Raw genomic sequence first — 12,496 nt, forward strand, 5'->3', positions numbered from 1 at the left:
AGGCAGCCACATACAGCAGCTTGAATCTCACACCTGCCTCTCAATATTCCCTGATTGCTGGGATAAATCTGGTTTAAATATGCCAGTGTACAATGAATAATCATTTTCTACCCTCTGCTCTCTCCAATTTTTAATACTTTGCCTTTCTGCCACAATTTTGTCAGAATCAACCCTTTCTTTTGGTATGACTGCATCTTTACTTATATATGTCTTGGGTGTTTTTTCATGTGCCCTTTCAATTAAATGCTGATGTGGAACACGTACCCAGTTGCTTAGTTTTTGCTTTCATACAACTAACAGCCTGTTCCTTTCAGTTTTTCTGGTACAGCAGAAAATCTTGTTTTTCTCTGCTTGCTTTGTCTCCTCACTCTATTTTTTTAAACAGATCTTCTTGGGTAACCTCATTCAGCCAGCTTTTTCTTCATGTCAGCCTCTGATTCTTGCAGTTTTATCAGTTCATCTGTGTGATGCCCACCACTGCTCCCAATATGTGATGGCCACCAATATGTGAAGTCCCCACACTGGGCCAGTAATCAAGGAGCCTGAATCCTTACCACTCACACTGGAGAGGAACATGCACTTGGAATACAAATGAGTAAATTCAGTATTTCCAGACTCAGACCTCTCTGCATCAAGTACAATTTCCCTTAAGAGCACACAATGAACGCACTCTCTGTCTACCTACAGGTCCCCAGTAAGACTACCCACTGGTACAACTGTAAGGATGGGTCCAAGCCAAGTCCTTCACCACCCTTTCTGCAAACCCAGTGCCTTGTATCCCTGCCCCAAGTAGCTGACACAGACACACACACACATATATATATATCTGGGAAACGCTGGCAGAGACTTACCTGCCATGTCCCCTTCTGCTCAGAGTATAAGGTAGTTATCACCGCCACTAGATACTACATAATCAGTTACTCTGAGGCCTTAATAAAGGGGGTCCAATTATACTGTGTAATAATAATATTAATACAAATGGTAGTAGTTCAAAGACGGCTAGGCCTTCTGGAGTGGCCCACATAGTACCACCAAATAAACACAGACACTCTCAAAGGTTAAATACTTTCTAAAAGGACCAGCTACAATAAAAAAAATAAATATATTTAATTTAATAATAATAGAACAGCATGAAAACACTGAATATAATTACTGTAAACCAGAATTCAAATCACAGAAAATATTGAAACACTGATGGGCAGATGCATACAAATAAATAAAAACAATCTATAAACTAAGCTTCACTATATCCCTGACTGAATCTAAGAGAATTTTACTGTTCCCTAGTTAAGTAACTTACTACCGCAAGGCAAGATGTGGGTGAGGGTCTTTCTAGTCAGGCTTCCCAAACAGAACACTCAATACTCTGAGATTTCTCTTTTTAATATCTAAAATATAATTTCCAAAAGGGCTGGCAGAATGACCTTATCTGGTCACCTGTCTCTAGGTTCTCACAATATTCGCCTTTGAAGCTGAGACAGGAATTTAGCACACACGGCCACAATACACATCCAAATGTTTATGGCAGTGCCTGGAGCCTCTTATCTTTTCAATGAGCTAATGAACAAATGCTCTTTCCCAGACCTATCATCTCTGGGTCCTAATTCAGCACTGTTGGATGCCGTTTTAATGGTTTAACAGCTCATTTACATTTTCCTTATTTTTCTTAAAGTTGACTTCTGTTGTGCCAGTATCCTCTATTAAAACATATCCATTTAATTCAGCTACAATAATACATGTACATTTCTCTTCATTTCAGCAGGGTGCACTGTTGATAGATTTCAACACAAGCAAAGCTCACAAATACATTTTCAGCTCAAGCATCTTTACAAAATAAGTTTGATATACAAACGACATACATGTTATATAAAACATTTGTAAGACAAGCATCTTGTATAAATCAGTTTGATATTCATAGGTTCATACTAGACTATCTGCCCTAGGGCATTTATAAGCCTAGCCAGAATGTGTTTGGCTTTCGCCACCCATTTTAAATTTATTTTGCTATGCCCTTTTTCGAGGTTAGTATACTGTGCCTCTGTCTAACAGTGACACAGAAGTGATACCCGGGGTAAACCTACGATCTCCCATCCACTCATCAAGATTCCTCTTGAAGAGAGTCAATGAGGGACTCTGCCTAACCTGGACTGGGATTTTATTCCAGAGTGAAGGGAGCCTCTGGGTTATGAATCTGTCCCTCCAGCATGTCCTATTTATTTCAGTGCTGAGGTTCAAGTCTCTCGGCGTAGCTCGATGGGATTTGGATTTTCTGAGGTGCAGCATGTCCATTAATTCGGGTTGGACATGGCTTTATCGTCAGGCACAGATCGCCTCTGAACAGGCGGTATGCCACTGAGTAGAGCTGGAGTTTCTTTAACCGGGCAGCATATGGCATCTGTTTGAGCCCTTTGATCCTCTTGGTGAGGTACTTCTGGGGTCTTTCCAGTTGCTGCAGGTGTCTGGTAAGGTATATCCCAAAAGGGGCATTGTACTCAATTATGGGCCTGATGAGGGATGAGTAAAGAGGCACGATGACCTCCCTGATCTAGATGTGAATCCCTTCATGATTAGGTGGGCTATATAAAATGTTTTTCTAACCACTTTGGCCACGTGGTTGTCAAATGAGAGATTGCTATCAACTTGGGTCCCCAGGTCCCTAATTACTTCTTCTGTACTTAATGGATTACCACCTATGTGGTAATTTGTGGGCACTTTGTTTTTGCCAAAGGGGATGACTATACACTTTTTGGCATTTAGCTTGAGGCCATGGCTCTGGCACCAGTTGTCTGTTTCTATGAGGCCCTTTTGGAGGATGCTTGTGTCGGCTGGAGAGTCACATGTCAAAGGACATATTCTTTACAAAACTCCAGCTGGCTGTGCTGGCACTTGTCCATATCACAATCTGAATGGCTAGTTAAAGGTTTTTATTTTTTTTTAGGCTTTTGTTGTTTGAAATGACATATCCCTTCAATGTTTTGTTTAATCACTTCTTGAGTGCATTTGATTTTCCCCTCTAAATTATTGGAAGCGATATTTTGAACCAAAGCTGAAGCTTGATCTGTTTTTTGCTGAACTGCAGAATCCTTCACAGACAGTATTTTCTCTTCACCTTTTCTGGTTGAATTTCTTTCAGGTTTTCATACTACTACTTTGCTGGCATCTGGGTAGTGGATTTACTAGTCATTTACTGAATTTTACCCCAAAAAAATTTCAATGGCACTCCTTTTTCTCAGTTTCTATTTTCACACTGGGAGAGCTGAAGTTATGCCGTTGATCAGTGTGCAGCCATCTTCGAGCCTAAAAGGTACTAGCAACACATCATCCAAGCAGTCATTTGCAGATGTTTGGTGTTGGGATGTTAACACTCGTATCTTGTGTGAACATATCCAGTCTGTAAAGAATCTTGTAGTAACTGTCCTTGGCCAATTCCAAAAGAAGGGAGAACCACTGTTGCTTGGGACAGAAGGGAGTCACCAAAATGATTTTTGGGGAGTCCTTCTGAATCTTCAGAAGTACACTGGAAATCAATGTAAATTGTGAAAAAGCAGATAGGAACATTCCTGTTCAAGGAGGAGAAAAGGCATCGGTCTTCCAGACCTTTTTGCATGGCATCTTGGAATAGAATTTTGCTAGATGATTGTTCAGAGAGGAGGCAAGGAAGTTATACCTTTGGAATTCCCCACAGATGGATCAAATCTTGGAAGATCCCCTGAATCTATTTCCATTCGGGATGATCTGCTCTGGCCTTGCTTTGCAATTTTGCTGTGACAGAATGTAAAAGATAGTTATAGAGTAAGATGCTGTAAAGCTATATAGCAAGCTAACATGGCTAGTCTGCACAGCGGGGGTAAGATCTGATTCCCCCTTACTTGTTTATGTAACACATCCCTGTCTATTCCACTGAACTCCTGCGGTACTGGCTGTACTCACTTGAAGAGGTCCTGGGGGACCTAGGGACCACAAATGAATCAGTGAGTCCTACATAGGCTACAAGAACTAACATCTCTTTTATGTTAGTGTGTTTTGGTCTGTCTGTTGCACAGACCCTGCACTTTTATGCCCATTGATACTGCTCCACAAGCAAAATCTGAGGTGTCTGCTGTGACTGACTACTCTGGAGCAAGTGGGAAGAATGGATTCTGAGAAAATTGATATCTCCATGACAAAACCACCCCTTTTTACAAATTCCAGAATTGAAATTTGAAAAGTCAGTGGGTGCTGATGCTGAAACCAGAGGGATTTCAGATACAATTATATTTTTCTCATGTGGAGTCTTGCAAGAGGTGGTAGGAGAATCATGGAAGCCATGAGATCCAGAACCCTGTGATATTCCTCAAAGAGACTGAAGTCTGAGTGGAAAACCCCAGAAATAGATCTAGATTTATTTATTTTTTGTTTTGTAGAAGAAACACATTTTGTGCTGAAGTGAAGACTTTTGAATGCTCTCCTGGAACTCCAGCCTATGTAGGACATCTCCGACTCAAAAGTGAGATTCCTGACATTTAAACAATGGTGACATATGGATACCCTGCAGCGGTCTATCACAAGAACTAGTCATTTTGTGAACACTCCTGCAGTGGTGGACAGTCCACAGAACTGATAATATAATCCAGACACACAAAGCCTTATAAAACACTTGAAATCTTGAATAGGAATTTAATGACATGCATCTTTTAAATCTAAGGTTACTAAGAAATTCAAATGAGGAAGTAAAGGTAATCTATTATCCATTAAGGCAGCACATAATGTAAGACAGGAGGAAAGAGAAGAGTCTGGTCTGGTGAATGAGGAGGAATTCTTTGAGAAGGGGTAAGCTCCTCCCACTGTCATCTGTAGCCTAGGTAGATCAGATTCAGGACTCATTTGTCTGAAACAATCTATTGCCGAAGAGGGAAATAGAGATTCCGACTTTCCAGGAGGAGTAAGGGACTGACATGGTGGGATGGGGTTGACAAAAGGTCCCTTATGTAGTCATCTTTCTGGATCTTTCCTGCCATTACTTTTTAAACATCTACCAACCAACTTGCTGGTGAAACTGATATATATATATATATATATATTTTGTCAAAGTTAGACAAGGGAGCAGAGAATTTCTTGGAAATCAGAGATTCCCAGGATCAGCTTTCCCCACTCATTTCAGTTTTTGAAAACGTCTGCAGAAGAAGGTACAAAAACTAAATTGCTATCCAAGGTAGAATTCAAATTTTCATATTTGACTATATTATGGCGGACCCTCTCAAGTAAACTTCGTCTGACAGAAATAAATGTCAGGTAAGCTGTCACTGCATGAGCACTCAACACATACCTCATGAATGCACAAGCAGTACATTAAAATCCTGTTAGAATCCATTACAAGTAAATTTACTATGACAGAAAAAATGGCAGACAGACAAACAGTACATACCCCATATGTACAAGCAGTACACTAACAAGTATCAGAACATCTCTGAATTAAATCAAGTCTGACAAGAATAACAGGCAAGTTTAACCCATTAGGTGACAATGTTTCAAATTTAAGTATACAAACAGTTTCTTTGTATAGAAGTCTATTTTAACTTCTATATCATCCCATCCTTGCACAACTTCCAATACTGTAGCCCTTAAACACTCATTATTTCCATTATCACATGACATATAAGGTGCTATGGGGCTTTCCATTTTCCTATTTTTTATATCTCTTAAGTGCTCCTGCAACCTTGTCCTAAATAATCTTTTAGTTCCACCAATATAGAACAAGACAGACGAGGGTCGCAGGTCAAATAAAAGAAGGTATCACTGAATTATCAAACAAAAAAAGCCATGTGACCCAAGGATAGGAGAAGCTGGAATACTAAAATCAGTAAGCAGGGGTTACAAAAACTACAAGACAGAAATAAAAGCTACTTAGGAAAAATGAAAGCAAACTGAGAAGGAAAATAGGATTAGATTTAACTTTGGAGCAGTAGAAAGTACGGTTATGTAAAATCTTGCTATAACAGGATATTGTCCTTTCCTTCACTGTTGTAGTATTCTTAACCTATGGGATTCCCTGCAATGGGTAGCCCAATGTCCAGCTAATACACCAAAGCCTACTGTTGGTTTAAGGTACACCGAACGTCACATGTATGCTCTTTACATAGTGTAGAGCATAAAAGTGACGACCAGATGTACCATCCTCAGAACTGAATGCCCCAGTAGCAACACCAGTCAAAGGAAATCCAGGAGATAACCAGTAAATCCAGTAAGGTAAAGGACTAGGGGGATAGAGGGAGGAAGGGAATACTGCAACACTGAAGTAAAGGACATATGCTGTTGCGGTAAGATTTTACACAACTATACTATGTCCTTCAATTCACTGATTTCAGTTTTCTTAACCTATGGGAGGAGTGCCAAAGCTCAAAAAGAAACTTGGGAGTAGGAGGAAGGAGCAGTAGAGCCCTCTAAGAAGCCATGAAAAATTGCCCTAGCAAAACCAGCTCTAGCTCTGCAGATAACTTCCGGCTTGTAATGTTTGGTAAAAGTATGCATAGACGTCCAGGTAGCTACTTCAAGAACAGAATTAGTATCCAGCCCTTTGGAAAAAAGCACCAGAAGAAGCCACAGCTCTAGTAGAATGAGCCTTTACAGAAGGAAGGCTCTTACCATGAAAAGCGCAACAAACAGAAATAGCATTTGAAATACAACAAGAAATAGTTTGCATAGAAACAGCTAATCTTAAGGACCTAGGATGAAAATAAACAAATCAATCAGATTTTCTATTAGCCTTAGTCTTATCCAACTAAAATCTTGAGGTGTCTATGTACATCCAAAGTATGCAGCACTATCTCACTAGCAGACTGCAGAGAGAGGAAAAAAGTAGGCAAATGAATAGACTGATTAAGTGACAACTCCCCCTTAGGCATAAAAGGAGAATTAGTATGTAAGGACACCCAGTCCTTACGAAATAACAACCCATAACGGCTTGAAGCTCAGATACCAGTCTAGCAGAAGAGCCAACAAAAGAACAATCTTCCAAGAACAATGTTACAAGGAAGCTGAAGCAATAGGCTCAAAGGGAGCCTGAGTCAACTTCTCCAAAACAAAATTAAAATCCCAGGAGGGAGGAATATGCTTCCTGGGAAGTCTAATATGAAGGACACCTTTAAGGAACTGTTTAGCCTCAAAACTAGAAGCTAAAGGAAAAGATAAAGACAAGCATAGACAGCTGATAAGTGGGTCTTAAAACAAGAATAGGCCAAACCAGCATTGAGAAACTCGCACAAATAGGAGAGAACCAAAGGAATATGCATAGTAAGTGGGTCCAGGTTACAACAGAGACCCCAAACAGAAAACCTCTTCCATTTGGGAAAGTAGGATTTCCTATTAGTGGGATATTTGGCCTCCTACAGGACTCTCAGCAAATCCTCAGAAAAAAAGGTGTCTGCAGAATCAAAATCCTATCACCCACAATGTCAGCAGAAGAGTAGACAGGTAGGGATGGTTGAGACATCCCCTTGTCTTGCGTGAGTAGATCCACCCTGTGAGGTAACTAGTGATGATTGTTCTTGGCTAAATGCAGAAGAGGAACCAATACACTGTCATGGCCAAAAGGGAGTTGCCATCAAGATTAAGTATCCTGTTGAATTTTTTCAAAATTCTTTATTTCAATTTATGCAATAATACAAATACAAAAATTCATCTAATACTAAAAAAACTATATACATAGTGCCAGTATCCAACTAACTAAAACAATAGTCCATATACCCATCTTTCTGAGAGTTCACAGATCAAACTCAAAATATCAGGCCAAGCATAATAGTACTCAGGAGATCACAACAAAAACATCAGATGTTGAATTTTAAACAGATCTTTTGGAATGACAGAAGGGGGAGGAAAAGCATAAAGAAACATCCCCTTCCAAGAAAAGAACAAGGCATCCACCTTCCACACCAGAGGACCAGGGACTGTCATACAAAACAGAGAAAGTTGTCTGTTCAAAAGGGAGGCAAATAGATCTACTTGAGAAGTACCCCACCATAGGACTATGTCCAGAAACACATCCCTGTGAAGTATCCATTCACTGAATTGAGTTAAAGACCTGCTCAGAGTGCCTGCCACAATATCCTGATATGAATGAATGTAAACTGCCTGAAGAGTCACTTGACAGCAATATCCCATACCAGGAGTGCCAACCGGCAAAGAAGTTAAGATCTTGTTCCCCCCGTTTGTTTATATAACATATCACTGTAGTATTGTCTATGAAAACCTTGAGAGGCCCTGGAGGGAAGAGAGCATGAAAAGTCTGAACAGCCAGTATAAGAGCTCTCATCTCTGACACAGATGTGCTCTTTCTGCTGAAGCAGCAACCGCAACCCCTGTATCTTTAGGGAACCAAGCGTTGCTCCCCAGCCCACATATGAAGCTTCTGTGAAAAGTTCATGAGAGGGAAGAGGAGGCTGAAAAAGGAGCCCTGGATTTAGAGACTACTGGATCCACAGTGAAGTTCCTTCTTGTGACAAGGAAGAGGAGGAACTACAAAGTCTAGAGGATGCGCATGTTGAAGACAAACCTTCAAAAACCACTGAAACTCTCTCATGTAGAGGTTTGCCAGATGGAGCACAGGAATGGTGGATGCCATGAAACCCAGGGCAGTCAAACTCCCTCGCTGCAATAGAAGCCAGAGGAAGAAGAGACTGGAAGAAGGAAATGAGAGTTAAGGCCTTTGGAAGCAGTAGGGATGCCAGCATAGGCACCATCTGAACCCTGCAACCCAGAAAGACATGATCCTGAGAAAGAGTCAGAGAAGACTTTTTGAAGTTTACTGTGAACCCTAGACTCTGAAGAAGGAAAATGGCAAAATAAAGATTTTACAACAGGATCTCTGGAAAAGATGAGTGAATTAGCAGGTTGACCAAGTAAGTAAACATTTGGATCCCCTGAAGCCTGCAAATAGCAATCACAGAAGCAAGGCATTTCGTGAATACCCTTGGGGCAGTAGAAGGGCCAAAGGGCAAAAGCAGAGAACCGAAAATACCAGGAAGCAACACAGAAATGCAAAAACTTCCCGAAAAAGAGGATGGATCGGAATATGGAGATACGCATCCTTGAGATTCAGACACCATATAGGCCTGAGGGAGCAAAAGAGGAAAGAGTCTGAAAGGACAACATCCGAAAGGCGGGCCACCTTCAGAAAAGCAATTAGATGTGAGGGGTCTAGTATTGGTCTCCAAGTGCCCTCTCTTCTGGGCACTAGAAACATTATGGAGTAAAACCCCTTCCCCTCTGGGACACAGGTACCTCTTGAATAGTATCCTGAGTCAAAAGGTATCGAAGTACCTCTCAGGAAAAAAAATAAGTTGTTCCTGAGAAGGTTGAGGAATGTCTATAAAAGGGAGACTTCCAGACCATCAAACACCCGTGGCGAATAATGGAAAGAAGCCAAGAATCCTCAGGAAAAAAAGAAGTTGTCCCTGAGAAGGTTGAGGAATGTCTATAAAAGGGAGACTTCCAGACCATCAAACACCCGTGGCGAATAATGGAAAGAAGCCAAGAATCCTGAGTAATCTGAAGCCAAACAAGAAGAGAAAGAGAAATGTGAAGAGAAAGAGGAATGTGGCTAGGAAAAAACTGATAGTCATACAGCACCTGGTTTATTAGGAAAGAAAGAATTCTGCTTCCCTGAAGTCTGAGTAGCCTTAGCAAGAGGAGCCATTTTGCCACTCTCTCTGCCCTTAGTAGGATGCCGAGACTGCCTGTGAACAAAGGCTGGATTATGCCCTTAGTAGGATGCCGAGACTGCCTGTGAACAAAGGCTGGATTATTTGGGAAGTTTTCTGAAATTTAGGCACAGGAGAGACAAACACATGTTTGAGTTCCTGTAAGGCCTTCCCCTTATCCTGAAGGGACTTAAACCAGCAGCAGCTTCCCCAAACAAATGTTTACTATCAAGAGGAGCATCCATCAACATAGTCTTGATATCGTCAGGTAAAGACTGAAGTCTAAGCCAAGAATACCTCATCATTACAGAACCAAAAGCAGCAGACCTGAAGAGGCATCTCCTGCATCACAACTACACTTTACAAAACGACAAACGACTTGAGAGGATGTCCCTAGCAAGGGAAGAGACGTTTTACCCTTAGAGTCAGGTAGATCAAAAATAAGCGGACATACCTGAGAAAGGACAGCCAACATATACTTGGACATATGGGTCTGATAATTACTAGCCCTAAAGGCCAGAGTAGCTGAGTTGTAAACCTTATGTAGCCTTTCCATGGTTCTACTGTCTTTATCAGAAAGCAGTAACTTAGGCAAAGGAAGCAACTGAAAGGGCTTATCAGAGGCTACAGACCCCACTGAGAGATCACCAGCAGGACATTTATACAAAAACTTACAATCCTCAGGTACCCTATAAAACCTATCAGGCTTCTTAGGAGCAGGGGGCAGAGAATCAGGAGATTTACAGGCTTTACAAAAAAAAAAACAGCCAAAACAGGAGGGATAGCAGAAGGTTTCTGAGATTGCATATGCAGCAGTAACCCTTATGGATTTCAGAGACCTGAGCATAAATTCTCAAAAAAAAATTCCATCATCCTAGGGATTGTGTCCCCAGAGGAAATTTCTTCAAAAAAGTATCGGGACCATTAGACTCTTCCTCTTCTAATCCACAGTACAAAGGAGAAGGAATCTGGGTAGAGTAAAGCCAGGGGTTCCTCATCAAAATCAGACTCCTCCACAAATGAATCATGCTCACTGGACCTTTTAAGGGGAGTAGAGGACCAAGGGGGAGCAGGAACAGAAACCCCCTGAAGAGGCTTTAATGCCATCAAAGTATTAAACAAACCCCAATTAAACGCCTGCCGCTCACTCTGTAGATCCCTGGGGGTAGCAGAAACATGTTTAGCTTTTTTTTTTAAAGGTACATCCTCCTTATAAAACGTAAAAGACTTTGACCCAGGACGGCACTCAATAACTGTAGTAGGAACTTCTCTAACTAGAATCCTGTAGAACACCGCAGGCCCCTCAGAAATAACCAACCATGGTTCCCCCTGAACCTCCAAAATGGACGCTTGCAAAGCCTCATCAGACATGCTTGAAGACAGATCCTTGCCGGCCTGCAGCCCAGTCGCAGCAGAGGAGTCAAATAACAAAGCCAGGCGAGCATCCAAGTTCTCACAGACCTCAAGAGAAACACTGGGCAGAGGCAGAATAGTTAGGGAGTCCAGTCTTATTTTTTGAACCTTATTCCCTAATGGGTGACTCTCACAGGAGGAAGTTCCCTCCACTGTATGCTTAGCGAGTAGCTTAAAATGCTGATTCTCTAGATAGAAAGCCAGAGCATAAAGTCTAATACACAGGGTCTTTGGCACAAAAGCCTGACAAACAGAACAGGTCATATGGTTGTGAGAAGCTCCTAAGCAAAGCAAACACTTATCGTTGCAGTCTTTATGGGGAATGTCTCCCACACTAGCATTTACCCTTCCTGGATGACATTAACCCCCCCCCCCCCAAGCAACAAAAAGCCAAGAAAAAAAAAACAAACCCCCCCAATGGGGTACTTATCTGCAATCAGCAAACAAGATGTTGGCATTCACTGGAGAACAAAAATGTGTATGAACTGGCGTAGGCATTCAGATCGACTAACAAAATATGTGTTCGGACTGGCAACAAAAGTTCTGATGGTATGTCCGGTTGTCACCTTTATACCCTATACTCCACAAAGAGCATATGTGTGATGTTCGGCGTACCTTAAAGCAAAACTAGGCTTTGATGTACTGACTGGACGTAGGGCTACCCAAGGCAGTGAATCCCATAGGTTAAGAATACTGCAACCAGTGAATGGAAGGACAGATGTACATATCATCAACATACGCAATGAATTAAAAAAGAGTAAGAATCTCTGCATGGGAATGCTTGCACAGACATTAAAACACTCCACGCAGGCTCCAAGAGATGTTCTCAAAAGGTAAAGGACAACTGGTAACGCACACTGAATAAAAGAAGAAATTGGGAACATTTTCGGGACCAGCACAAAATCAGATAATTTTAAGATGCTACTTCATAAAATGATAATCCTGATATTAAATATTTAATAAGCAAGCAGAGCAAGTTACAGTTAAACTGGGACTGGGCTTCCTATGAATCAAGCTATCACATGACAATAATAAGCCTTGTATTAACTACAGCAAAACGTAATAACCAGAAAAGAGAAGTAAATGTTATAACTACTACGAAAACATTGCAGAAATAAAGCATGAAATATTAGAAATGGAGCAAAGGAATGGGATACCCAAAATAAAAAGATCACACAGGAAAGCATGTCAACTATGCACAAAAGGCAATCAGAATTAAGAAGTCAGAGGACCTGGAGAAATAATGGCTGGCAGACAAGCAAGAAGATACAAGTGAAAAATGGAATAAATAGAAATTAGAGGAAACTATACGAAAACATGGAAAGCTAAATGCTATTTATTGTTAAATGGCCAAGAAATATACAGTGTGCATGAAGAACACAAATCCAAAAACATGTAAACAGTAATTT

The 12,496-nt window shown here is 41.0% G+C and overlaps 1 protein-coding gene across 1 annotated transcript in view; it reads right to left on the minus strand.

The window, feature by feature from the left end:
* Positions 1–12,496, minus strand: part of PAK4 (p21 (RAC1) activated kinase 4) — a gene marked incomplete in the record, with an annotated part of 2,042,725 nt that overhangs the window by 199,904 nt on the left and 1,830,325 nt on the right.

Source organism: Protopterus annectens, chromosome 1.part0 (genome assembly GCF_019279795.1).
Source record: "Protopterus annectens isolate FY-2018-M chromosome 1.part0, PAN1.0, whole genome shotgun sequence".
In the NCBI taxonomy this organism is placed as follows: Eukaryota; Metazoa; Chordata; order Ceratodontiformes; family Protopteridae; genus Protopterus; species Protopterus annectens.